General features: G+C 50.0%; 32 non-coding genes across 32 annotated transcripts; 22 read left to right on the top strand and 10 right to left on the bottom strand.

Moving 5' to 3' along the window:
* Positions 1-3676: 3676 nt before the first annotated feature.
* Positions 3677-3749, top strand: trnar-ucg. The gene has a single exon. It is a non-coding gene; the product is annotated as a tRNA-Arg (tRNA).
* Positions 3750-4038: 289 nt separating this feature from the next.
* Positions 4039-4111, top strand: trnar-ucg. Its single transcript has one exon. It is a non-coding gene; the product is annotated as a tRNA-Arg (tRNA).
* Positions 4112-5217: 1106 nt separating this feature from the next.
* On the bottom strand, positions 5218-5328 carry trnal-caa. The gene is made up of 2 exons: positions 5291-5328; positions 5218-5263 (listed from the first exon to the last, which is right to left on the bottom strand). It is a non-coding gene; the product is annotated as a tRNA-Leu (tRNA).
* A 341-nt stretch (positions 5329-5669) lies between these two features.
* Positions 5670-5742, top strand: trnar-ucg. Its single transcript has one exon. It is a non-coding gene; the product is annotated as a tRNA-Arg (tRNA).
* Positions 5743-6031: 289 nt separating this feature from the next.
* trnar-ucg lies at positions 6032-6104 on the top strand. The gene has a single exon. It is a non-coding gene; the product is annotated as a tRNA-Arg (tRNA).
* Positions 6105-7210: 1106 nt separating this feature from the next.
* trnal-caa lies at positions 7211-7321 on the bottom strand. Its single transcript has 2 exons — positions 7284-7321; positions 7211-7256 (listed from the first exon to the last, which is right to left on the bottom strand). It is a non-coding gene; the product is annotated as a tRNA-Leu (tRNA).
* Positions 7322-7662: 341 nt separating this feature from the next.
* Positions 7663-7735, top strand: trnar-ucg. The gene has a single exon. It is a non-coding gene; the product is annotated as a tRNA-Arg (tRNA).
* Positions 7736-8024: 289 nt separating this feature from the next.
* On the top strand, positions 8025-8097 carry trnar-ucg. The gene has a single exon. It is a non-coding gene; the product is annotated as a tRNA-Arg (tRNA).
* A 1106-nt stretch (positions 8098-9203) lies between these two features.
* trnal-caa lies at positions 9204-9314 on the bottom strand. Its single transcript has 2 exons — positions 9277-9314; positions 9204-9249 (listed from the first exon to the last, which is right to left on the bottom strand). It is a non-coding gene; the product is annotated as a tRNA-Leu (tRNA).
* A 341-nt stretch (positions 9315-9655) lies between these two features.
* trnar-ucg lies at positions 9656-9728 on the top strand. The gene has a single exon. It is a non-coding gene; the product is annotated as a tRNA-Arg (tRNA).
* Positions 9729-10017: 289 nt separating this feature from the next.
* Positions 10018-10090, top strand: trnar-ucg. Its single transcript has one exon. It is a non-coding gene; the product is annotated as a tRNA-Arg (tRNA).
* Positions 10091-11196: 1106 nt separating this feature from the next.
* On the bottom strand, positions 11197-11307 carry trnal-caa. Its single transcript has 2 exons — positions 11270-11307; positions 11197-11242 (listed from the first exon to the last, which is right to left on the bottom strand). It is a non-coding gene; the product is annotated as a tRNA-Leu (tRNA).
* Positions 11308-11648: 341 nt separating this feature from the next.
* trnar-ucg lies at positions 11649-11721 on the top strand. The gene has a single exon. It is a non-coding gene; the product is annotated as a tRNA-Arg (tRNA).
* A 289-nt stretch (positions 11722-12010) lies between these two features.
* On the top strand, positions 12011-12083 carry trnar-ucg. The gene has a single exon. It is a non-coding gene; the product is annotated as a tRNA-Arg (tRNA).
* A 1105-nt stretch (positions 12084-13188) lies between these two features.
* Positions 13189-13299, bottom strand: trnal-caa. The gene is made up of 2 exons: positions 13262-13299; positions 13189-13234 (listed from the first exon to the last, which is right to left on the bottom strand). It is a non-coding gene; the product is annotated as a tRNA-Leu (tRNA).
* A 341-nt stretch (positions 13300-13640) lies between these two features.
* trnar-ucg lies at positions 13641-13713 on the top strand. Its single transcript has one exon. It is a non-coding gene; the product is annotated as a tRNA-Arg (tRNA).
* Positions 13714-14002: 289 nt separating this feature from the next.
* trnar-ucg lies at positions 14003-14075 on the top strand. Its single transcript has one exon. It is a non-coding gene; the product is annotated as a tRNA-Arg (tRNA).
* A 1106-nt stretch (positions 14076-15181) lies between these two features.
* On the bottom strand, positions 15182-15292 carry trnal-caa. The gene is made up of 2 exons: positions 15255-15292; positions 15182-15227 (listed from the first exon to the last, which is right to left on the bottom strand). It is a non-coding gene; the product is annotated as a tRNA-Leu (tRNA).
* Positions 15293-15633: 341 nt separating this feature from the next.
* On the top strand, positions 15634-15706 carry trnar-ucg. The gene has a single exon. It is a non-coding gene; the product is annotated as a tRNA-Arg (tRNA).
* Positions 15707-15995: 289 nt separating this feature from the next.
* On the top strand, positions 15996-16068 carry trnar-ucg. Its single transcript has one exon. It is a non-coding gene; the product is annotated as a tRNA-Arg (tRNA).
* A 1106-nt stretch (positions 16069-17174) lies between these two features.
* trnal-caa lies at positions 17175-17285 on the bottom strand. The gene is made up of 2 exons: positions 17248-17285; positions 17175-17220 (listed from the first exon to the last, which is right to left on the bottom strand). It is a non-coding gene; the product is annotated as a tRNA-Leu (tRNA).
* Positions 17286-17626: 341 nt separating this feature from the next.
* On the top strand, positions 17627-17699 carry trnar-ucg. The gene has a single exon. It is a non-coding gene; the product is annotated as a tRNA-Arg (tRNA).
* A 289-nt stretch (positions 17700-17988) lies between these two features.
* trnar-ucg lies at positions 17989-18061 on the top strand. The gene has a single exon. It is a non-coding gene; the product is annotated as a tRNA-Arg (tRNA).
* Positions 18062-19167: 1106 nt separating this feature from the next.
* trnal-caa lies at positions 19168-19278 on the bottom strand. Its single transcript has 2 exons — positions 19241-19278; positions 19168-19213 (listed from the first exon to the last, which is right to left on the bottom strand). It is a non-coding gene; the product is annotated as a tRNA-Leu (tRNA).
* A 341-nt stretch (positions 19279-19619) lies between these two features.
* trnar-ucg lies at positions 19620-19692 on the top strand. The gene has a single exon. It is a non-coding gene; the product is annotated as a tRNA-Arg (tRNA).
* A 289-nt stretch (positions 19693-19981) lies between these two features.
* trnar-ucg lies at positions 19982-20054 on the top strand. Its single transcript has one exon. It is a non-coding gene; the product is annotated as a tRNA-Arg (tRNA).
* Positions 20055-21160: 1106 nt separating this feature from the next.
* trnal-caa lies at positions 21161-21271 on the bottom strand. Its single transcript has 2 exons — positions 21234-21271; positions 21161-21206 (listed from the first exon to the last, which is right to left on the bottom strand). It is a non-coding gene; the product is annotated as a tRNA-Leu (tRNA).
* A 341-nt stretch (positions 21272-21612) lies between these two features.
* trnar-ucg lies at positions 21613-21685 on the top strand. The gene has a single exon. It is a non-coding gene; the product is annotated as a tRNA-Arg (tRNA).
* A 289-nt stretch (positions 21686-21974) lies between these two features.
* Positions 21975-22047, top strand: trnar-ucg. Its single transcript has one exon. It is a non-coding gene; the product is annotated as a tRNA-Arg (tRNA).
* A 1105-nt stretch (positions 22048-23152) lies between these two features.
* Positions 23153-23263, bottom strand: trnal-caa. The gene is made up of 2 exons: positions 23226-23263; positions 23153-23198 (listed from the first exon to the last, which is right to left on the bottom strand). It is a non-coding gene; the product is annotated as a tRNA-Leu (tRNA).
* A 341-nt stretch (positions 23264-23604) lies between these two features.
* On the top strand, positions 23605-23677 carry trnar-ucg. The gene has a single exon. It is a non-coding gene; the product is annotated as a tRNA-Arg (tRNA).
* Positions 23678-23966: 289 nt separating this feature from the next.
* trnar-ucg lies at positions 23967-24039 on the top strand. The gene has a single exon. It is a non-coding gene; the product is annotated as a tRNA-Arg (tRNA).
* Positions 24040-24581: the final 542 nt, after the last annotated feature.

Genomic DNA, 24581 nt, shown 5'->3' on the forward strand with positions numbered 1-24581 from the left:
ATGGGAATTGAACCAATCTGCTTTCAACATAATCCTGACAAAATGGGGTCCCTTCTGTCTCGATCTGATGGCTTCGAAAACAAATGCGAAACTTCCGAAGTTCGTGTCCTGGACAGCGGATCAGGAAGCTTGGAAGGTGGACGCATTCTCGATGCAGTGGAAATTTGTCAGGGCCTACATCTTTCCTCCTCTTCCATTAAAGGGGACCCGTCACCCAAAGAAATTATTCAGAATCCCATTTTATCACATTAGTCAAGCAAAATTAACTTTAATTACACTATATAAATTAATCCCTTCAGTCTGGGATTCCAAAATTATAGCAAGCAGGCAGCAGCCATTTTGTGCACACTGTTATTAAGGCAAGCCTTGTATCATCTCAGAATCTTGTTTGTGCACCAGAATGGGGGACCCAATGTCCATTTCCATGCCTTGGCTACACAATTAAATGGTTAAGAGAACGGGGGAATGTGTGGAGAGCTGTGACATCTAGTAAGTGCTGAATGGAAAGTGAAAGTAATTGTCTGCCCCGCCTCTATGCCATTGGCATAGAGGAGGGCAGACAATATTTGATTGACAGCGGAGATTTTTAAATGAGCTTACAACAGCCATGAATGCTTTAATAAAAAATAGAAATTGGATTTCATGTTTAATTTGAAAAGGACTTTTATTAAACAGATTTTTGTGTCTGGGTGACAGGTCCACTTTAATTCCAAGGGTCCTGAGAAAAATAAAGAAGGACCAAGCAGAAGTAGTTCTGGTGGCACCTTGGTGGCCAAAGAGACCTTGGTTCTCTCAGATTTTAGCATTTTCCAAGGATCTCCCACTCAGGCTCTCCCAATAGGAGGATCTGATGATGCAGGGGGAAATAATCCACCCCCATCCATGCAGGTGGAATTTAACGGCTTGGCTCTTGAGAGGTTAAACCTTTTATCTACTGGTCTCTCTGAAGCTTCCATTTCCACTTTAATTGCAGCAAGGAAACCCAATACCTTGCACAAATACTTTACCATTTGGGAAAAGTTCAGTGAGTGGTGTAGAGGAGCAGGAGTCGATCCACTCAAGATCTCTGAAGTCCATGTGGTGGAATTTCTGCAGAAGGGATTAGAGTTGAAGCTCAGTTTGGCTACGCTCAGAGGCCAAGTAACAGCAATATCTCACTTCTCTAAAATACAGTGGTCTCAATACACCATGATTAAAAACTTCTTCCAAGGAGTCAAAAGACTGGCGCCGGTCACTAGACCTCAAGTTTCCCCTTGGGACTTAAGTCTGGTGTTGAAGGCTCTTTCTACAGAACCCTTTCAACTTTTACAAGACATACCACTTAAGATGCTGAATTTGAAGATGTGTTTTTTGCTTGCGATCACCTCCGCAAGGAGGGTCGGAGAGCTTCAAGCCCTGTCTGTAAAGGAAGGTTAGCTTACCTTTCTTCAAGATAAAGTAGTACTCAAAATGGCAGATAAATTTATCCCCAAAGTGGTGTCACAATTTCACACCACTCAGGACATCATATTACCTACTTTCTTTCCTGATCCTAAATCCGACAAGGAGCATAGATGGCATAACTTGGATGTGGTAAGATGTCTAAAGATCTACCTTGAAAGAGTTCTTCGTAAAAGACCTTCTAACTCCCTCTTGGTGATCCCGCAGGGGAATAAAGCAGGGGCTCAGCCATCCAAATCCACAATAGCGGGATGGATCAAAGAGTGCATCCAGATGGCCTACACCTTAAACTCTGACACAGTACCCTCTACTATTAAGACACATTCTACTAGAGGCATGGCAGCATCCTCGGCCTTTCATGGGGGGGCCAATTCAGAAGAAATCTGTAAAGCGGCTGTTTGGTCTTCGTTCCATACCTTTGTGAACCATTACAAATTTGATGTATTTTCGAACAAATCCTCTTCTTTTGCATCCTCGGTGTTGAACTCTGTATTAAATATTTAATATTCTCCCTCCCTCTTTATGTTGTGTATTCTTTGGTACATCCCGTTGTTGCCCACTGCTGTGTTAAGGAACAGGAATAGGGAAAATCATATCATACTTACCGAGATTTTCCTTTCCTGGACTGTAACACGACAGTGGGCAAAGTTCCCACCCTCAAGAGGGAGACTCCAGGATTCAAAGATTCGGCCAGGGGGCGGGAACTGGCTTTTTATTTGGTATTTCCTGTCCCATTGCAGGGCGGGAGGGGATAAACCCATTGTTGCCCACTGCCATGTTACAGTCCAGGAAAGGAAAATCTCGGTAAGTATGATATGATTTTCCCTATACACGGTGCACACAAACATACCAAACAAACTATTCTACATGGTCACATGAGCCAATTAACAGACTGAGTTCTGTCTTTTGCTTCCCACACTTCTTCCTGTTACAGTTTGAGTTGTAGTATTTCTGGTCAGGTGATCTCTGAGGCAGAACACAGGCCATCACGAAATGGTGGTTCAAGGCAAGAGCTGTAAAATGGCAATATTTCCTTAACTATATAGACCAGTTAAGTAAGATTCTTTAATATGCCACTTAATTTGATATAAACTATCTGTTGCTCAAGTATTCCTTTTGGGAGTATAGTTTTCCTTTAATAGGACAGAAGTATAATTGAGGCATTAAAAAGGGTGGTAACCCTGTGTTTACAGGAAGCACTATGACTCAAATCATTGTCCCTATGATGATCTGAAAATGAAATTTAATACTTTAGGGGTACCTCACAGCTGTTACATTACCAGCTAGACAGTACACATAATCCAAGACTAGCAAAAGGTGTTCTTATTGGAAGTGTTGCCATCAGAAATCACTGGGCCCCATACCACAAAATTTTCTAGGCCCCCTGGTTCATCTGTTTTCCAGAAAGAAAGACTTTTCCTAATGACTTTGTCTTTTCTACCTCTGACTCTTTTTCTAAAATTGATGTTTAAAGTTTCGTTTTTTAACCTTCTTGTGTCTTCCTGAAGCAGCTCCGGCAGGGGGGGTCACCGACCCTGTAAACCGTTCTAAATGGATGCATTAGTCGATGCACTTGGTAACTTTGGCCCTGCCGAGCTGAATCCGAGTTTCATTAAAGGCAGCTGTTATAATTAACCCAGTAGCTGCAAACACAGCGCAGATGCTACCGCTGCTGAGAGGTGTATGGGCGAATGTTGCGCATTTTAACAGTACAGAATCTTCACCTGGATGACTGAGCTGCCGGAACGACACGCCCTAGAGGTAGAAAGGTGAAACTTGAAACTTCGATTTTGGAGGAAAGCAAAAAAAAACCTCAAAAAAAAAATACCAAAATCCAAAATGGAAAGCAATCACAGGAAGTGTTTACTTGCGGTGAACAATATGAAAACACGAGAAGTGTAAAAAGGGTTTGGAGGGCGAACAAGCCCTTTAGGATGCTAACCACGACGCTAATTTTGAAATTCCTGCAAGGAGGAAGGAGAGCTGTTGGTAGAAACGATGGCTAGAATATATCGCGGAGGAAAAGAGCGGCTTGTCAGAAGTGGGATTTGAACCCACGCCTCCATCTGGAGACCAGAAATCCCCCAGCAGGGAAAGAGCGACGCATTTTGTTGCAGTCCTTTTTACAAGTAAAGGGTGTCAGAATGCCATATCACAAAGGTATAAGATGATGTGCCGCAAGAGGTGGGGCAGGTTAGGGTATCAGGCGGCTCAGCGGCATCCGCCCGTGGGGGAAGACCGCGTGGCCTAATGGATAAGGCGTCTGACTTCGGATCAGAAGATTGAGGGTTCGAGTCCCTTCGTGGTCGGCAAAACCCCTGCGCTGGCAAAACTCGGAGCAAGGCCGCCGGCCGTCCGACCTGCACGCAAGGTGGCTGTGACCCGTGCCGAAATATTTCCAGGACTTCCTTTTGGGCCGAGAGTTCTCGTTTCGGCTGTTTGGCACAGCTAGGCGCGATAGTGGGCAGCGTGGCTGCACCCGAGCGTACCGGCCGTTGGCCAGAAAGCGTGGCCCGCTGGCGAGGAACCCCGGCTTGAGCTATTAGTGGCGCTGCTAGATCGCGTACCCCCGTGTGAAAAAAGCGCGCGCCATCGGCAGACCGCGTGGCCTAATGGATAAGGCGTCTGACTTCGGATCAGAAGATTGAGGGTTCGAGTCCCTTCGTGGTCGGCTCAGCCCTCTGCATGTGCCAAAGGGGCGCGGTCTGGCTCCTCTGCCATAGCCAAGGGCAAGAAAGCCCTCGGCCGTGGCAGGCTCTTGTCGGCCTGCAGCCTTTCAAGCCTTCCTTTTTTGACTGGTGAAAGTCGCAGCTCGAAAGGAAGTCGATACTGGGAAAAGCTATTCTGAAAGAGAAGACGGCATGTCAAATGTAGAATCGGAACCGAAACTCCGTCGTGTAAACCAAGCTGCGAGCCGCTCCATCTTCGGTCGGTGCACAGCCCCCCCTGACTGGAGGAGAATGATGCACCAAAATGAAAGCGGGAAAGAGAAGTCCTGTGAGGAATAGCGGCAGTGCTGCGCGGCTTGAAGCCACCTGATGGGCAAATGATGTCTCTGAAATGATGCCTTTTGCCAAAGTGGTTTCTTCACCATACAACACTTCTTTTCTTTTTTCTTTTTTTTTACCGTTCACCTGTTTCCAGAAAGTTCACCAGAAAGAAAGACTTTTCCTGATGACTTTGTCTTTTCTACCTGTGACCCTTTTTCTAAAATTGATGTTTAAAGTTTCGTTTTTTAACCTTCTTGTGTCTTCCTGAAGCAGCTCCGGCGGGGGGGTCACCGACCCTGTAAACCGTTCTAAATGGATGCATTAGTCGATGCACTTGGTAACTTTGGCCCTGCCGAGCTGAATCCGAGTTTCATTAAAGGCAGCTGTTATAATTGACCCAGTAGCTGCAAACACAGCGCAGATGCTGCCGCTGCTGAGAGGTGTATGGGCGAATGTTGCGCATTTTAACAGTACAGAATCTTCACCACCTGGATGACTGAGCTGCCGGAGCGACACGCCCTAGAGATAGAAAGGTGAAACTTGAAACTTGGATTTTGGAGGAAAGAAAAAAAAACCTCGAAAAAAATACCAAAATCCAAAATGGAAAGCAATCACAGGAAGTGTTTACTTGCGGTGAACAATATGAAAACACGAGAAGTGTAAAAAGGGTTTGGGAGGCGAACAAGCCCTTTAGGATGCCAACCACGACGCTAATTTTGAAATTCCTGCAAGGAGAGCTGTTGGTAGAAACGATGGCTAGAATATATCGCGGAGGAAAAGAGCGGCTTGTCAGAAGTGGGATTTGAACCCACGCCTCCATCTGGAGACCAGAAATCCCCCAGCAGGGAAAGAGCGACGCTCTTGAGTCTGGCGCCTTAGACCACTCGGCCATCCTGACAGTAGCCGGCGACAGGGGCCAACGGGGACTGAGACATTCTAAAGAGAAATTAGACGGCACAAGCTCTTTTCAGTGGAAATTTACAGCATGAGCGAGTGAGAGAGCGCTTTCAGGCAAACTCTGTTGAAACGGGTCCCCTGCAATTTACATCCCAGAGGTTAAAATGCGATTGAATAGAATCCAGTCGTGCCTGAAAATACACAAAAGACATTTTGTTGCAGTCCTTTTTACAAGTAAAGGGTGTCAGAATGCCATATCACAAAGGTATAAGATGATGTGCCGCAAGAGGTGGGCGCAGGTTAGGGTATCAGGCGGCTCAGCGGCATCCGCCCGTGGGGGAAGACCGCGTGGCCTAATGGATAAGGCGTCTGACTTCGGATCAGAAGATTGAGGGTTCGAGTCCCTTCGTGGTCGGCAAAACCCCTGCGCTGGCAAAACTCGGAGCAAGGCCGCCGGCCGTCCGACCTGCACGCAAGGTGGCTGTGACCCGTGCCGAAATATTTCCAGGACTTCCTTTTGGGCCGAGAGTTCTCGTTTCGGCTGTTTGGCACAGCTAGGCGCGATAGTGGGCAGCGTGGCTGCACCCGAGCGTACCGGCCGTTGGCCAGAAAGCGTGGCCCGCTGGCGAGGAACCCCGGCTTGAGCTATTAGTGGCGCTGCTAGATCGCGTACCCCCGTGTGAAAAAAGCGCGCGCCATCGGCAGACCGCGTGGCCTAATGGATAAGGCGTCTGACTTCGGATCAGAAGATTGAGGGTTCGAGTCCCTTCGTGGTCGCCTCAGCCCTCTGCATGTGCCAAAGGGGCGCGGTCTGGCTCCTCTGCCATAGCCAAGGGCAAGAAAGCCCTCGGCCGTGGCAGGCTCTTGTCGGCCTGCAGCCTTTCAAGCCTTCCTTTTTTGACTGGTGAAAGTCGCAGCTCGAAAGGAAGTCGATACTGGGAAAAGCTATTCTGAAAGAGAAGACGGCATGTCAAATGTAGAATCGGAACCGAAACTCCGTCGTGTAAACCAAGCTGCGAGCCGCTCCATCTTCGGTCGGTGCACAGCCCCCCCTGACTGGAGGAGAATGATGCACCAAAATGAAAGCGGGAAAGAGAAGTCCTGTGAGGAATAGCGGCAGTGCTGCGCGGCTTGAAGCCACCTGATGGGCAAATGATGTCTCTGAAATGATGCCTTTTGCCAAAGTGGTTTCTTCACCATACAACACTTCTTTTCTTTTTTCTTTTTTTTTACCGTTCACCTGTTTCCAGAAAGTTCACCAGAAAGAAAGACTTTTCCTGATGACTTTGTCTTTTCTACCTGTGACCCTTTTTCTAAAATTGATGTTTAAAGTTTCGTTTTTTAACCTTCTTGTGTCTTCCTGAAGCAGCTCCGGCGGGGGGGTCACCGACCCTGTAAACCGTTCTAAATGGATGCATTAGTCGATGCACTTGGTAACTTTGGCCCTGCCGAGCTGAATCCGAGTTTCATTAAAGGCAGCTGTTATAATTGACCCAGTAGCTGCAAACACAGCGCAGATGCTGCCGCTGCTGAGAGGTGTATGGGCGAATGTTGCGCATTTTAACAGTACAGAATCTTCACCACCTGGATGACTGAGCTGCCGGAGCGACACGCCCTAGAGATAGAAAGGTGAAACTTGAAACTTGGATTTTGGAGGAAAGAAAAAAAAACCTCGAAAAAAATACCAAAATCCAAAATGGAAAGCAATCACAGGAAGTGTTTACTTGCGGTGAACAATATGAAAACACGAGAAGTGTAAAAAGGGTTTGGGAGGCGAACAAGCCCTTTAGGATGCCAACCACGACGCTAATTTTGAAATTCCTGCAAGGAGAGCTGTTGGTAGAAACGATGGCTAGAATATATCGCGGAGGAAAAGAGCGGCTTGTCAGAAGTGGGATTTGAACCCACGCCTCCATCTGGAGACCAGAAATCCCCCAGCAGGGAAAGAGCGACGCTCTTGAGTCTGGCGCCTTAGACCACTCGGCCATCCTGACAGTAGCCGGCGACAGGGGCCAACGGGGACTGAGACATTCTAAAGAGAAATTAGACGGCACAAGCTCTTTTCAGTGGAAATTTACAGCATGAGCGAGTGAGAGAGCGCTTTCAGGCAAACTCTGTTGAAACGGGTCCCCTGCAATTTACATCCCAGAGGTTAAAATGCGATTGAATAGAATCCAGTCGTGCCTGAAAATACACAAAAGACATTTTGTTGCAGTCCTTTTTACAAGTAAAGGGTGTCAGAATGCCATATCACAAAGGTATAAGATGATGTGCCGCAAGAGGTGGGGGCAGGTTAGGGTATCAGGCGGCTCAGCGGCATCCGCCCGTGGGGGAAGACCGCGTGGCCTAATGGATAAGGCGTCTGACTTCGGATCAGAAGATTGAGGGTTCGAGTCCCTTCGTGGTCGGCAAAACCCCTGCGCTGGCAAAACTCGGAGCAAGGCCGCCGGCCGTCCGACCTGCACGCAAGGTGGCTGTGACCCGTGCCGAAATATTTCCAGGACTTCCTTTTGGGCCGAGAGTTCTCGTTTCGGCTGTTTGGCACAGCTAGGCGCGATAGTGGGCAGCGTGGCTGCACCCGAGCGTACCGGCCGTTGGCCAGAAAGCGTGGCCCGCTGGCGAGGAACCCCGGCTTGAGCTATTAGTGGCGCTGCTAGATCGCGTACCCCCGTGTGAAAAAAGCGCGCGCCATCGGCAGACCGCGTGGCCTAATGGATAAGGCGTCTGACTTCGGATCAGAAGATTGAGGGTTCGAGTCCCTTCGTGGTCGCCTCAGCCCTCTGCATGTGCCAAAGGGGCGCGGTCTGGCTCCTCTGCCATAGCCAAGGGCAAGAAAGCCCTCGGCCGTGGCAGGCTCTTGTCGGCCTGCAGCCTTTCAAGCCTTCCTTTTTTGACTGGTGAAAGTCGCAGCTCGAAGTGAAGTCGATACTGGGAAAAGCTATTCTGAAAGAGAAGACGGCATGTCAAATGTAGAATCGGAACCGAAACTCCGTCGTGTAAACCAAGCTGCGAGCCGCTCCATCTTCGGTCGGTGCACAGCCCCCCCTGACTGGAGGAGAATGATGCACCAAAATGAAAGCGGGAAAGAGAAGTCCTGTGAGGAATAGCGGCAGTGCTGCGCGGCTTGAAGCCACCTGATGGGCAAATGATGTCTCTGAAATGATGCCTTTTGCCAAAGTGGTTTCTTCACCATACAACACTTCTTTTCTTTTTTCTTTTTTTTTACCGTTCACCTGTTTCCAGAAAGTTCACCAGAAAGAAAGACTTTTCCTGATGACTTTGTCTTTTCTACCTGTGACCCTTTTTCTAAAATTGATGTTTAAAGTTTCGTTTTTTAACCTTCTTGTGTCTTCCTGAAGCAGCTCCGGCGGGGGGGTCACCGACCCTGTAAACCGTTCTAAATGGATGCATTAGTCGATGCACTTGGTAACTTTGGCCCTGCCGAGCTGAATCCGAGTTTCATTAAAGGCAGCTGTTATAATTGACCCAGTAGCTGCAAACACAGCGCAGATGCTGCCGCTGCTGAGAGGTGTATGGGCGAATGTTGCGCATTTTAACAGTACAGAATCTTCACCACCTGGATGACTGAGCTGCCGGAGCGACACGCCCTAGAGATAGAAAGGTGAAACTTGAAACTTGGATTTTGGAGGAAAGAAAAAAAAACCTCGAAAAAAATACCAAAATCCAAAATGGAAAGCAATCACAGGAAGTGTTTACTTGCGGTGAACAATATGAAAACACGAGAAGTGTAAAAAGGGTTTGGGAGGCGAACAAGCCCTTTAGGATGCCAACCACGACGCTAATTTTGAAATTCCTGCAAGGAGAGCTGTTGGTAGAAACGATGGCTAGAATATATCGCGGAGGAAAAGAGCGGCTTGTCAGAAGTGGGATTTGAACCCACGCCTCCATCTGGAGACCAGAAATCCCCCAGCAGGGAAAGAGCGACGCTCTTGAGTCTGGCGCCTTAGACCACTCGGCCATCCTGACAGTAGCCGGCGACAGGGGCCAACGGGGACTGAGACATTCTAAAGAGAAATTAGACGGCACAAGCTCTTTTCAGTGGAAATTTACAGCATGAGCGAGTGAGAGAGCGCTTTCAGGCAAACTCTGTTGAAACGGGTCCCCTGCAATTTACATCCCAGAGGTTAAAATGCGATTGAATAGAATCCAGTCGTGCCTGAAAATACACAAAAGACATTTTGTTGCAGTCCTTTTTACAAGTAAAGGGTGTCAGAATGCCATATCACAAAGGTATAAGATGATGTGCCGCAAGAGGTGGGGGCAGGTTAGGGTATCAGGCGGCTCAGCGGCATCCGCCCGTGGGGGAAGACCGCGTGGCCTAATGGATAAGGCGTCTGACTTCGGATCAGAAGATTGAGGGTTCGAGTCCCTTCGTGGTCGGCAAAACCCCTGCGCTGGCAAAACTCGGAGCAAGGCCGCCGGCCGTCCGACCTGCACGCAAGGTGGCTGTGACCCGTGCCGAAATATTTCCAGGACTTCCTTTTGGGCCGAGAGTTCTCGTTTCGGCTGTTTGGCACAGCTAGGCGCGATAGTGGGCAGCGTGGCTGCACCCGAGCGTACCGGCCGTTGGCCAGAAAGCGTGGCCCGCTGGCGAGGAACCCCGGCTTGAGCTATTAGTGGCGCTGCTAGATCGCGTACCCCCGTGTGAAAAAAGCGCGCGCCATCGGCAGACCGCGTGGCCTAATGGATAAGGCGTCTGACTTCGGATCAGAAGATTGAGGGTTCGAGTCCCTTCGTGGTCGCCTCAGCCCTCTGCATGTGCCAAAGGGGCGCGGTCTGGCTCCTCTGCCATAGCCAAGGGCAAGAAAGCCCTCGGCCGTGGCAGGCTCTTGTCGGCCTGCAGCCTTTCAAGCCTTCCTTTTTTGACTGGTGAAAGTCGCAGCTCGAAGTGAAGTCGATACTGGGAAAAGCTATTCTGAAAGAGAAGACGGCATGTCAAATGTAGAATCGGAACCGAAACTCCGTCGTGTAAACCAAGCTGCGAGCCGCTCCATCTTCGGTCGGTGCACAGCCCCCCCTGACTGGAGGAGAATGATGCACCAAAATGAAAGCGGGAAAGAGAAGTCCTGTGAGGAATAGCGGCAGTGCTGCGCGGCTTGAAGCCACCTGATGGGCAAATGATGTCTCTGAAATGATGCCTTTTGCCAAAGTGGTTTCTTCACCATACAACACTTCTTTTCTTTTTTCTTTTTTTTTACCGTTCACCTGTTTCCAGAAAGTTCACCAGAAAGAAAGACTTTTCCTGATGACTTTGTCTTTTCTACCTGTGACCCTTTTTCTAAAATTGATGTTTAAAGTTTCGTTTTTTAACCTTCTTGTGTCTTCCTGAAGCAGCTCCGGCGGGGGGGTCACCGACCCTGTAAACCGTTCTAAATGGATGCATTAGTCGATGCACTTGGTAACTTTGGCCCTGCCGAGCTGAATCCGAGTTTCATTAAAGGCAGCTGTTATAATTGACCCAGTAGCTGCAAACACAGCGCAGATGCTGCCGCTGCTGAGAGGTGTATGGGCGAATGTTGCGCATTTTAACAGTACAGAATCTTCACCACCTGGATGACTGAGCTGCCGGAGCGACACGCCCTAGAGATAGAAAGGTGAAACTTGAAACTTGGATTTTGGAGGAAAGAAAAAAAAACCTCGAAAAAAATACCAAAATCCAAAATGGAAAGCAATCACAGGAAGTGTTTACTTGCGGTGAACAATATGAAAACACGAGAAGTGTAAAAAGGGTTTGGGAGGCGAACAAGCCCTTTAGGATGCCAACCACGACGCTAATTTTGAAATTCCTGCAAGGAGAGCTGTTGGTAGAAACGATGGCTAGAATATATCGCGGAGGAAAAGAGCGGCTTGTCAGAAGTGGGATTTGAACCCACGCCTCCATCTGGAGACCAGAAATCCCCCAGCAGGGAAAGAGCGACGCTCTTGAGTCTGGCGCCTTAGACCACTCGGCCATCCTGACAGTAGCCGGCGACAGGGGCCAACGGGGACTGAGACATTCTAAAGAGAAATTAGACGGCACAAGCTCTTTTCAGTGGAAATTTACAGCATGAGCGAGTGAGAGAGCGCTTTCAGGCAAACTCTGTTGAAACGGGTCCCCTGCAATTTACATCCCAGAGGTTAAAATGCGATTGAATAGAATCCAGTCGTGCCTGAAAATACACAAAAGACATTTTGTTGCAGTCCTTTTTACAAGTAAAGGGTGTCAGAATGCCATATCACAAAGGTATAAGATGATGTGCCGCAAGAGGTGGGGGCAGGTTAGGGTATCAGGCGGCTCAGCGGCATCCGCCCGTGGGGGAAGACCGCGTGGCCTAATGGATAAGGCGTCTGACTTCGGATCAGAAGATTGAGGGTTCGAGTCCCTTCGTGGTCGGCAAAACCCCTGCGCTGGCAAAACTCGGAGCAAGGCCGCCGGCCGTCCGACCTGCACGCAAGGTGGCTGTGACCCGTGCCGAAATATTTCCAGGACTTCCTTTTGGGCCGAGAGTTCTCGTTTCGGCTGTTTGGCACAGCTAGGCGCGATAGTGGGCAGCGTGGCTGCACCCGAGCGTACCGGCCGTTGGCCAGAAAGCGTGGCCCGCTGGCGAGGAACCCCGGCTTGAGCTATTAGTGGCGCTGCTAGATCGCGTACCCCCGTGTGAAAAAAGCGCGCGCCATCGGCAGACCGCGTGGCCTAATGGATAAGGCGTCTGACTTCGGATCAGAAGATTGAGGGTTCGAGTCCCTTCGTGGTCGCCTCAGCCCTCTGCATGTGCCAAAGGGGCGCGGTCTGGCTCCTCTGCCATAGCCAAGGGCAAGAAAGCCCTCGGCCGTGGCAGGCTCTTGTCGGCCTGCAGCCTTTCAAGCCTTCCTTTTTTGACTGGTGAAAGTCGCAGCTCGAAGGAAGTCGATACTGGGAAAAGCTATTCTGAAAGAGAAGACGGCATGTCAAATGTAGAATCGGAACCGAAACTCCGTCGTGTAAACCAAGCTGCGAGCCGCTCCATCTTCGGTCGGTGCACAGCCCCCCCTGACTGGAGGAGAATGATGCACCAAAATGAAAGCGGGAAAGAGAAGTCCTGTGAGGAATAGCGGCAGTGCTGCGCGGCTTGAAGCCACCTGATGGGCAAATGATGTCTCTGAAATGATGCCTTTTGCCAAAGTGGTTTCTTCACCATACAACACTTCTTTTCTTTTTTCTTTTTTTTTACCGTTCACCTGTTTCCAGAAAGTTCACCAGAAAGAAAGACTTTTCCTGATGACTTTGTCTTTTCTACCTGTGACCCTTTTTCTAAAATTGATGTTTAAAGTTTCGTTTTTTAACCTTCTTGTGTCTTCCTGAAGCAGCTCCGGCGGGGGGGTCACCGACCCTGTAAACCGTTCTAAATGGATGCATTAGTCGATGCACTTGGTAACTTTGGCCCTGCCGAGCTGAATCCGAGTTTCATTAAAGGCAGCTGTTATAATTGACCCAGTAGCTGCAAACACAGCGCAGATGCTGCCGCTGCTGAGAGGTGTATGGGCGAATGTTGCGCATTTTAACAGTACAGAATCTTCACCACCTGGATGACTGAGCTGCCGGAGCGACACGCCCTAGAGATAGAAAGGTGAAACTTGAAACTTGGATTTTGGAGGAAAGAAAAAAAAACCTCGAAAAAAATACCAAAATCCAAAATGGAAAGCAATCACAGGAAGTGTTTACTTGCGGTGAACAATATGAAAACACGAGAAGTGTAAAAAGGGTTTGGGAGGCGAACAAGCCCTTTAGGATGCCAACCACGACGCTAATTTTGAAATTCCTGCAAGGAGAGCTGTTGGTAGAAACGATGGCTAGAATATATCGCGGAGGAAAAGAGCGGCTTGTCAGAAGTGGGATTTGAACCCACGCCTCCATCTGGAGACCAGAAATCCCCCAGCAGGGAAAGAGCGACGCTCTTGAGTCTGGCGCCTTAGACCACTCGGCCATCCTGACAGTAGCCGGCGACAGGGGCCAACGGGGACTGAGACATTCTAAAGAGAAATTAGACGGCACAAGCTCTTTTCAGTGGAAATTTACAGCATGAGCGAGTGAGAGAGCGCTTTCAGGCAAACTCTGTTGAAACGGGTCCCCTGCAATTTACATCCCAGAGGTTAAAATGCGATTGAATAGAATCCAGTCGTGCCTGAAAATACACAAAAGACATTTTGTTGCAGTCCTTTTTACAAGTAAAGGGTGTCAGAATGCCATATCACAAAGGTATAAGATGATGTGCCGCAAGAGGTGGGGGCAGGTTAGGGTATCAGGCGGCTCAGCGGCATCCGCCCGTGGGGGAAGACCGCGTGGCCTAATGGATAAGGCGTCTGACTTCGGATCAGAAGATTGAGGGTTCGAGTCCCTTCGTGGTCGGCAAAACCCCTGCGCTGGCAAAACTCGGAGCAAGGCCGCCGGCCGTCCGACCTGCACGCAAGGTGGCTGTGACCCGTGCCGAAATATTTCCAGGACTTCCTTTTGGGCCGAGAGTTCTCGTTTCGGCTGTTTGGCACAGCTAGGCGCGATAGTGGGCAGCGTGGCTGCACCCGAGCGTACCGGCCGTTGGCCAGAAAGCGTGGCCCGCTGGCGAGGAACCCCGGCTTGAGCTATTAGTGGCGCTGCTAGATCGCGTACCCCCGTGTGAAAAAAGCGCGCGCCATCGGCAGACCGCGTGGCCTAATGGATAAGGCGTCTGACTTCGGATCAGAAGATTGAGGGTTCGAGTCCCTTCGTGGTCGCCTCAGCCCTCTGCATGTGCCAAAGGGGCGCGGTCTGGCTCCTCTGCCATAGCCAAGGGCAAGAAAGCCCTCGGCCGTGGCAGGCTCTTGTCGGCCTGCAGCCTTTCAAGCCTTCCTTTTTTGACTGGTGAAAGTCGCAGCTCGAAGTGAAGTCGATACTGGGAAAAGCTATTCTGAAAGAGAAGACGGCATGTCAAATGTAGAATCGGAACCGAAACTCCGTCGTGTAAACCAAGCTGCGAGCCGCTCCATCTTCGGTCGGTGCACAGCCCCCCCTGACTGGAGGAGAATGATGCACCAAAATGAAAGCGGGAAAGAGAAGTCCTGTGAGGAATAGCGGCAGTGCTGCGCGGCTTGAAGCCACCTGATGGGCAAATGATGTCTCTGAAATGATGCCTTTTGCCAAAGTGGTTTCTTCACCATACAACACTTCTTTTCTTTTTTCTTTTTTTTTACCGTTCACCTGTTTCCAGAAAGTTCACCAGAAAGAAAGACTTTTCCTGATGACTTTGTCTTTTCTACCTGTGACCCTTTTTCTAAAATTGATGTTTAAAGTTTCGTTTTTTAACCTTCTTGTGTCTTCCTGAAGCAGCTCCGGCGGGGGGGTCACCGACCCTGTAAACCGTTCTAAATGGATGCATTAGTCGATGCACTTGGTAACTTTGGCCCTGCCGAGCTGAATCCGAGTTTCATTAAAGGCAGCTGTTATAATTGACCCAGTAGCTGCAAACACAGCGCAGATGCTGCCGCTGCTGAGAGGTGTATGGGCGAATGTTGCGCATTTTAACAGTACAGAATCTTCACCACCTGGATGACTGAGCTGCCGGAGCGACACGCCCTAGAGATAGAAAGGTGAAACTTGAAACTTGGATTTTGGAGGAAAGAAAAAAAAACCTCGAAAAAAATACCAAAATCCAAAATGGAAAGCAATCACAGGAAGTGTTTACTTGCGGTGAACAATATGAAAACACGAGAAGTGTAAAAAGGGTTTGGGAGGCGAACAAGCCCTTTAGGATGCCAACCACGACGCTAATTTTGAAATTCCTGCAAGGAGAGCTGTTGGTAGAAACGATGGCTAGAATATATCGCGGAGGAAAAGAGCGGCTTGTCAGAAGTGGGATTTGAACCCACGCCTCCATCTGGAGACCAGAAATCCCCCAGCAGGGAAAGAGCGACGCTCTTGAGTCTGGCGCCTTAGACCACTCGGCCATCCTGACAGTAGCCGGCGACAGGGGCCAACGGGGACTGAGACATTCTAAAGAGAAATTAGACGGCACAAGCTCTTTTCAGTGGAAATTTACAGCATGAGCGAGTGAGAGAGCGCTTTCAGGCAAACTCTGTTGAAACGGGTCCCCTGCAATTTACATCCCAGAGGTTAAAATGCGATTGAATAGAATCCAGTCGTGCCTGAAAATACACAAAAGACATTTTGTTGCAGTCCTTTTTACAAGTAAAGGGTGTCAGAATGCCATATCACAAAGGTATAAGATGATGTGCCGCAAGAGGTGGGGGCAGGTTAGGGTATCAGGCGGCTCAGCGGCATCCGCCCGTGGGGGAAGACCGCGTGGCCTAATGGATAAGGCGTCTGACTTCGGATCAGAAGATTGAGGGTTCGAGTCCCTTCGTGGTCGGCAAAACCCCTGCGCTGGCAAAACTCGGAGCAAGGCCGCCGGCCGTCCGACCTGCACGCAAGGTGGCTGTGACCCGTGCCGAAATATTTCCAGGACTTCCTTTTGGGCCGAGAGTTCTCGTTTCGGCTGTTTGGCACAGCTAGGCGCGATAGTGGGCAGCGTGGCTGCACCCGAGCGTACCGGCCGTTGGCCAGAAAGCGTGGCCCGCTGGCGAGGAACCCCGGCTTGAGCTATTAGTGGCGCTGCTAGATCGCGTACCCCCGTGTGAAAAAAGCGCGCGCCATCGGCAGACCGCGTGGCCTAATGGATAAGGCGTCTGACTTCGGATCAGAAGATTGAGGGTTCGAGTCCCTTCGTGGTCGCCTCAGCCCTCTGCATGTGCCAAAGGGGCGCGGTCTGGCTCCTCTGCCATAGCCAAGGGCAAGAAAGCCCTCGGCCGTGGCAGGCTCTTGTCGGCCTGCAGCCTTTCAAGCCTTCCTTTTTTGACTGGTGAAAGTCGCAGCTCGAAAGGAAGTCGATACTGGGAAAAGCTATTCTGAAAGAGAAGACGGCATGTCAAATGTAGAATCGGAACCGAAACTCCGTCGTGTAAACCAAGCTGCGAGCCGCTCCATCTTCGGTCGGTGCACAGCCCCCCCTGACTGGAGGAGAATGATGCACCAAAATGAAAGCGGGAAAGAGAAGTCCTGTGAGGAATAGCGGCAGTGCTGCGCGGCTTGAAGCCACCTGATGGGCAAATGATGTCTCTGAAATGATGCCTTTTGCCAAAGTGGTTTCTTCACCATACAACACTTCTTTTCTTTTTTCTTTTTTTTTACCGTTCACCTGTTTCCAGAAAGTTCACCAGAAAGAAAGACTTTTCCTGATGACTTTGTCTTTTCTACCTGTGACCCTTTTTCTAAAATTGATGTTTAAAGTTTCGTTTTTTAACCTTCTTGTGTCTTCCTGAAGCAGCTCCGGCGGGGGGGTCACCGACCCTGTAAACCGTTCTAAATGGATGCATTAGTCGATGCACTTGGTAACTTTGGCCCTGCCGAGCTGAATCCGAGTTTCATTAAAGGCAGCTGTTATAATTGACCCAGTAGCTGCAAACACAGCGCAGATGCTGCCGCTGCTGAGAGGTGTATGGGCGAATGTTGCGCATTTTAACAGTACAGAATCTTCACCACCTGGATGACTGAGCTGCCGGAGCGACACGCCCTAGAGATAGAAAGGTGAAACTTGAAACTTGGATTTTGGAGGAAAGAAAAAAAAACCTCGAAAAAAATACCAAAATCCAAAATGGAAAGCAATCACAGGAAGTGTTTACTTGCGGTGAACAATATGAAAACACGAGAAGTGTAAAAAGGGTTTGGGAGGCGAACAAGCCCTTTAGGATGCCAACCACGACGCTAATTTTGAAATTCCTGCAAGGAGAGCTGTTGGTAGAAACGATGGCTAGAATATATCGCGGAGGAAAAGAGCGGCTTGTCAGAAGTGGGATTTGAACCCACGCCTCCATCTGGAGACCAGAAATCCCCCAGCAGGGAAAGAGCGACGCTCTTGAGTCTGGCGCCTTAGACCACTCGGCCATCCTGACAGTAGCCGGCGACAGGGGCCAACGGGGACTGAGACATTCTAAAGAGAAATTAGACGGCACAAGCTCTTTTCAGTGGAAATTTACAGCATGAGCGAGTGAGAGAGCGCTTTCAGGCAAACTCTGTTGAAACGGGTCCCCTGCAATTTACATCCCAGAGGTTAAAATGCGATTGAATAGAATCCAGTCGTGCCTGAAAATACACAAAAGACATTTTGTTGCAGTCCTTTTTACAAGTAAAGGGTGTCAGAATGCCATATCACAAAGGTATAAGATGATGTGCCGCAAGAGGTGGGCGCAGGTTAGGGTATCAGGCGGCTCAGCGGCATCCGCCCGTGGGGGAAGACCGCGTGGCCTAATGGATAAGGCGTCTGACTTCGGATCAGAAGATTGAGGGTTCGAGTCCCTTCGTGGTCGGCAAAACCCCTGCGCTGGCAAAACTCGGAGCAAGGCCGCCGGCCGTCCGACCTGCACGCAAGGTGGCTGTGACCCGTGCCGAAATATTTCCAGGACTTCCTTTTGGGCCGAGAGTTCTCGTTTCGGCTGTTTGGCACAGCTAGGCGCGATAGTGGGCAGCGTGGCTGCACCCGAGCGTACCGGCCGTTGGCCAGAAAGCGTGGCCCGCTGGCGAGGAACCCCGGCTTGAGCTATTAGTGGCGCTGCTAGATCGCGTACCCCCGTGTGAAAAAAGCGCGCGCCATCGGCAGACCGCGTGGCCTAATGGATAAGGCGTCTGACTTCGGATCAGAAGATTGAGGGTTCGAGTCCCTTCGTGGTCGCCTCAGCCCTCTGCATGTGCCAAAGGGGCGCGGTCTGGCTCCTCTGCCATAGCCAAGGGCAAGAAAGCCCTCGGCCGTGGCAGGCTCTTGTCGGCCTGCAGCCTTTCAAGCCTTCCTTTTTTGACTGGTGAAAGTCGCAGCTCGAAAGGAAGTCGATACTGGGAAAAGCTATTCTGAAAGAGAAGACGGCATGTCAAATGTAGAATCGGAACCGAAACTCCGTCGTGTAAACCAAGCTGCGAGCCGCTCCATCTTCGGTCGGTGCACAGCCCCCCCTGACTGGAGGAGAATGATGCACCAAAATGAAAGCGGGAAAGAGAAGTCCTGTGAGGAATAGCGGCAGTGCTGCGCGGCTTGAAGCCACCTGATGGGCAAATGATGTCTCTGAAATGATGCCTTTTGCCAAAGTGGTTTCTTCACCATACAACACTTCTTTTCTTTTTTCTTTTTTTTTACCGTTCACCTGTTTCCAGAAAGTTCACCAGAAAGAAAGACTTTTCCTGATGACTTTGTCTTTTCTACCTGTGACCCTTTTTCTAAAATTGATGTTTAAAGTTTCGTTTTTTAACCTTCTTGTGTCTTCCTGAAGCAGCTCCGGCGGGGGGGTCACCGACCCTGTAAACCGTTCTAAATGGATGCATTAGTCGATGCACTTGGTAACTTTGGCCCTGCCGAGCTGAATCCGAGTTTCATTAAAGGCAGCTGTTATAATTGACCCAGTAGCTGCAAACACAGCGCAGATGCTGCCGCTGCTGAGAGGTGTATGGGCGAATGTTGCGCATTTTAACAGTACAGAATCTTCACCACCTGGATGACTGAGCTGCCGGAGCGACACGCCCTAGAGATAGAAAGGTGAAACTTGAAACTTGGATTTTGGAGGAAAGAAAAAAAAACCTCGAAAAAAATACCAAAATCCAAAATGGAAAGCAATCACAGGAAGTGTTTACTTGCGGTGAACAATATGAAAACACGAGAAGTGTAAAAAGGGTTTGGGAGGCGAACAAGCCCTTTAGGATGCCAACCACGACGCTAATTTTGAAATTCCTGCAAGGAGAGCTGTTGGTAGAAACGATGGCTAGAATATATCGCGGAGGAAAAGAGCGGCTTGTCAGAAGTGGGATTTGAACCCACGCCTCCATCTGGAGACCAGAAATCCCCCAGCAGGGAAAGAGCGACGCTCTTGAGTCTGGCGCCTTAGACCACTCGGCCATCCTGACAGTAGCCGGCGACAGGGGCCAACGGGGACTGAGACATTCTAAAGAGAAATTAGACGGCACAAGCTCTTTTCAGTGGAAATTTACAGCATGAGCGAGTGAGAGAGCGCTTTCAGGCAAACTCTGTTGAAACGGGTCCCCTGCAATTTACATCCCAGAGGTTAAAATGCGATTGAATAGAATCCAGTCGTGCCTGAAAATACACAAAAGACATTTTGTTGCAGTCCTTTTTACAAGTAAAGGGTGTCAGAATGCCATATCACAAAGGTATAAGATGATGTGCCGCAAGAGGTGGGGGCAGGTTAGGGTATCAGGCGGCTCAGCGGCATCCGCCCGTGGGGGAAGACCGCGTGGCCTAATGGATAAGGCGTCTGACTTCGGATCAGAAGATTGAGGGTTCGAGTCCCTTCGTGGTCGGCAAAACCCCTGCGCTGGCAAAACTCGGAGCAAGGCCGCCGGCCGTCCGACCTGCACGCAAGGTGGCTGTGACCCGTGCCGAAATATTTCCAGGACTTCCTTTTGGGCCGAGAGTTCTCGTTTCGGCTGTTTGGCACAGCTAGGCGCGATAGTGGGCAGCGTGGCTGCACCCGAGCGTACCGGCCGTTGGCCAGAAAGCGTGGCCCGCTGGCGAGGAACCCCGGCTTGAGCTATTAGTGGCGCTGCTAGATCGCGTACCCCCGTGTGAAAAAAGCGCGCGCCATCGGCAGACCGCGTGGCCTAATGGATAAGGCGTCTGACTTCGGATCAGAAGATTGAGGGTTCGAGTCCCTTCGTGGTCGCCTCAGCCCTCTGCATGTGCCAAAGGGGCGCGGTCTGGCTCCTCTGCCATAGCCAAGGGCAAGAAAGCCCTCGGCCGTGGCAGGCTCTTGTCGGCCTGCAGCCTTTCAAGCCTTCCTTTTTTGACTGGTGAAAGTCGCAGCTCGAAAGGAAGTCGATACTGGGAAAAGCTATTCTGAAAGAGAAGACGGCATGTCAAATGTAGAATCGGAACCGAAACTCCGTCGTGTAAACCAAGCTGCGAGCCGCTCCATCTTCGGTCGGTGCACAGCCCCCCCTGACTGGAGGAGAATGATGCACCAAAATGAAAGCGGGAAAGAGAAGTCCTGTGAGGAATAGCGGCAGTGCTGCGCGGCTTGAAGCCACCTGATGGGCAAATGATGTCTCTGAAATGATGCCTTTTGCCAAAGTGGTTTCTTCACCATACAACACTTCTTTTCTTTTTTCTTTTTTTTTACCGTTCACCTGTTTCCAGAAAGTTCACCAGAAAGAAAGACTTTTCCTGATGACTTTGTCTTTTCTACCTGTGACCCTTTTTCTAAAATTGATGTTTAAAGTTTCGTTTTTTAACCTTCTTGTGTCTTCCTGAAGCAGCTCCGGCGGGGGGGTCACCGACCCTGTAAACCGTTCTAAATGGATGCATTAGTCGATGCACTTGGTAACTTTGGCCCTGCCGAGCTGAATCCGAGTTTCATTAAAGGCAGCTGTTATAATTGACCCAGTAGCTGCAAACACAGCGCAGATGCTGCCGCTGCTGAGAGGTGTATGGGCGAATGTTGCGCATTTTAACAGTACAGAATCTTCACCACCTGGATGACTGAGCTGCCGGAGCGACACGCCCTAGAGATAGAAAGGTGAAACTTGAAACTTGGATTTTGGAGGAAAGAAAAAAAAACCTCGAAAAAAATACCAAAATCCAAAATGGAAAGCAATCACAGGAAGTGTTTACTTGCGGTGAACAATATGAAAACACGAGAAGTGTAAAAAGGGTTTGGGAGGCGAACAAGCCCTTTAGGATGCCAACCACGACGCTAATTTTGAAATTCCTGCAAGGAGAGCTGTTGGTAGAAACGATGGCTAGAATATATCGCGGAGGAAAAGAGCGGCTTGTCAGAAGTGGGATTTGAACCCACGCCTCCATCTGGAGACCAGAAATCCCCCAGCAGGGAAAGAGCGACGCTCTTGAGTCTGGCGCCTTAGACCACTCGGCCATCCTGACAGTAGCCGGCGACAGGGGCCAACGGGGACTGAGACATTCTAAAGAGAAATTAGACGGCACAAGCTCTTTTCAGTGGAAATTTACAGCATGAGCGAGTGAGAGAGCGCTTTCAGGCAAACTCTGTTGAAACGGGTCCCCTGCAATTTACATCCCAGAGGTTAAAATGCGATTGAATAGAATCCAGTCGTGCCTGAAAATACACAAAAGACATTTTGTTGCAGTCCTTTTTACAAGTAAAGGGTGTCAGAATGCCATATCACAAAGGTATAAGATGATGTGCCGCAAGAGGTGGGGGCAGGTTAGGGTATCAGGCGGCTCAGCGGCATCCGCCCGTGGGGGAAGACCGCGTGGCCTAATGGATAAGGCGTCTGACTTCGGATCAGAAGATTGAGGGTTCGAGTCCCTTCGTGGTCGGCAAAACCCCTGCGCTGGCAAAACTCGGAGCAAGGCCGCCGGCCGTCCGACCTGCACGCAAGGTGGCTGTGACCCGTGCCGAAATATTTCCAGGACTTCCTTTTGGGCCGAGAGTTCTCGTTTCGGCTGTTTGGCACAGCTAGGCGCGATAGTGGGCAGCGTGGCTGCACCCGAGCGTACCGGCCGTTGGCCAGAAAGCGTGGCCCGCTGGCGAGGAACCCCGGCTTGAGCTATTAGTGGCGCTGCTAGATCGCGTACCCCCGTGTGAAAAAAGCGCGCGCCATCGGCAGACCGCGTGGCCTAATGGATAAGGCGTCTGACTTCGGATCAGAAGATTGAGGGTTCGAGTCCCTTCGTGGTCGCCTCAGCCCTCTGCATGTGCCAAAGGGGCGCGGTCTGGCTCCTCTGCCATAGCCAAGGGCAAGAAAGCCCTCGGCCGTGGCAGGCTCTTGTCGGCCTGCAGCCTTTCAAGCCTTCCTTTTTTGACTGGTGAAAGTCGCAGCTCGAAGGAAGTCGATACTGGGAAAAGCTATTCTGAAAGAGAAGACGGCATGTCAAATGTAGAATCGGAACCGAAACTCCGTCGTGTAAACCAAGCTGCGAGCCGCTCCATCTTCGGTCGGTGCACAGCCCCCCCTGACTGGAGGAGAATGATGCACCAAAATGAAAGCGGGAAAGAGAAGTCCTGTGAGGAATAGCGGCAGTGCTGCGCGGCTTGAAGCCACCTGATGGGCAAATGATGTCTCTGAAATGATGCCTTTTGCCAAAGTGGTTTCTTCACCATACAACACTTCTTTTCTTTTTTCTTTTTTTTTACCGTTCACCTGTTTCCAGAAAGTTCACCAGAAAGAAAGACTTTTCCTGATGACTTTGTCTTTTCTACCTGTGACCCTTTTTCTAAAATTGATGTTTAAAGTTTCGTTTTTTAACCTTCTTGTGTCTTCCTGAAGCAGCTCCGGCGGGGGGGTCACCGACCCTGTAAACCGTTCTAAATGGATGCATTAGTCGATGCACTTGGTAACTTTGGCCCTGCCGAGCTGAATCCGAGTTTCATTAAAGGCAGCTGTTATAATTGACCCAGTAGCTGCAAACACAGCGCAGATGCTGCCGCTGCTGAGAGGTGTATGGGCGAATGTTGCGCATTTTAACAGTACAGAATCTTCACCACCTGGATGACTGAGCTGCCGGAGCGACACGCCCTAGAGATAGAAAGGTGAAACTTGAAACTTGGATTTTGGAGGAAAGAAAAAAAAACCTCGAAAAAAATACCAAAATCCAAAATGGAAAGCAATCACAGGAAGTGTTTACTTGCGGTGAACAATATGAAAACACGAGAAGTGTAAAAAGGGTTTGGGAGGCGAACAAGCCCTTTAGGATGCCAACCACGACGCTAATTTTGAAATTCCTGCAAGGAGAGCTGTTGGTAGAAACGATGGCTAGAATATATCGCGGAGGAAAAGAGCGGCTTGTCAGAAGTGGGATTTGAACCCACGCCTCCATCTGGAGACCAGAAATCCCCCAGCAGGGAAAGAGCGACGCTCTTGAGTCTGGCGCCTTAGACCACTCGGCCATCCTGACAGTAGCCGGCGACAGGGGCCAACGGGGACTGAGACATTCTAAAGAGAAATTAGACGGCACAAGCTCTTTTCAGTGGAAATTTACAGCATGAGCGAGTGAGAGAGCGCTTTCAGGCAAACTCTGTTGAAACGGGTCCCCTGCAATTTACATCCCAGAGGTTAAAATGCGATTGAATAGAATCCAGTCGTGCCTGAAAATACACAAAAGACATTTTGTTGCAGTCCTTTTTACAAGTAAAGGGTGTCAGAATGCCATATCACAAAGGTATAAGATGATGTGCCGCAAGAGGTGGGCGCAGGTTAGGGTATCAGGCGGCTCAGCGGCATCCGCCCGTGGGGGAAGACCGCGTGGCCTAATGGATAAGGCGTCTGACTTCGGATCAGAAGATTGAGGGTTCGAGTCCCTTCGTGGTCGGCAAAACCCCTGCGCTGGCAAAACTCGGAGCAAGGCCGCCGGCCGTCCGACCTGCACGCAAGGTGGCTGTGACCCGTGCCGAAATATTTCCAGGACTTCCTTTTGGGCCGAGAGTTCTCGTTTCGGCTGTTTGGCACAGCTAGGCGCGATAGTGGGCAGCGTGGCTGCACCCGAGCGTACCGGCCGTTGGCCAGAAAGCGTGGCCCGCTGGCGAGGAACCCCGGCTTGAGCTATTAGTGGCGCTGCTAGATCGCGTACCCCCGTGTGAAAAAAGCGCGCGCCATCGGCAGACCGCGTGGCCTAATGGATAAGGCGTCTGACTTCGGATCAGAAGATTAAGGGTTCAAGTCCCTTTGTGGTCGCCTCAGCCCTCTGCATATGCAAAAGGGTTGCGTTCTGGTTCCTCTGCCATAACAAAGGGCAAGAAAAGCCCTCTTGTTGGCCTGCAGTCTTTCAAGCTTTTCTTTTTTAGAATCGTGAAAGTCGCAGCTCAAAATGAAGTCAATACTGGGAAAAGCTATTCTGAAAGAGAATACAGCATGTCAGATGTAGAACCTGAACCAAAACTCTGTCATGTAAACCAAGCTGCGAGCCGCTCCATCTTCGGTCGGTGCACAGCCCCCCCTGACTGGAGGAGAATGATGCACCAAAATGAAAGCGGGAAAGAGAAGTCCTGTGAGGAATAGCGGCAGTGCTGCGCGGCTTGAAGCCACCTGATGGGCAAATGATGTCTCTGAGAAGCCTTTTGCCAAAGTGGTTTCTTCACCTTTCTTCGGCCAGAGCGACACGCTCTAGAGATAGGAAAGATGTATTCTATAGGACTAAAGCATAAATATATATCTAAATTTGTATATTTTTGCTTGTGTCCTATTGTTCTCAAAGCAATAAAAAAAGCACTTTTATA

Source organism: Xenopus laevis, chromosome 8L (genome assembly GCF_017654675.1).
Source record: "Xenopus laevis strain J_2021 chromosome 8L, Xenopus_laevis_v10.1, whole genome shotgun sequence".
NCBI classification, from domain to species: domain Eukaryota; kingdom Metazoa; phylum Chordata; class Amphibia; order Anura; family Pipidae; genus Xenopus; species Xenopus laevis.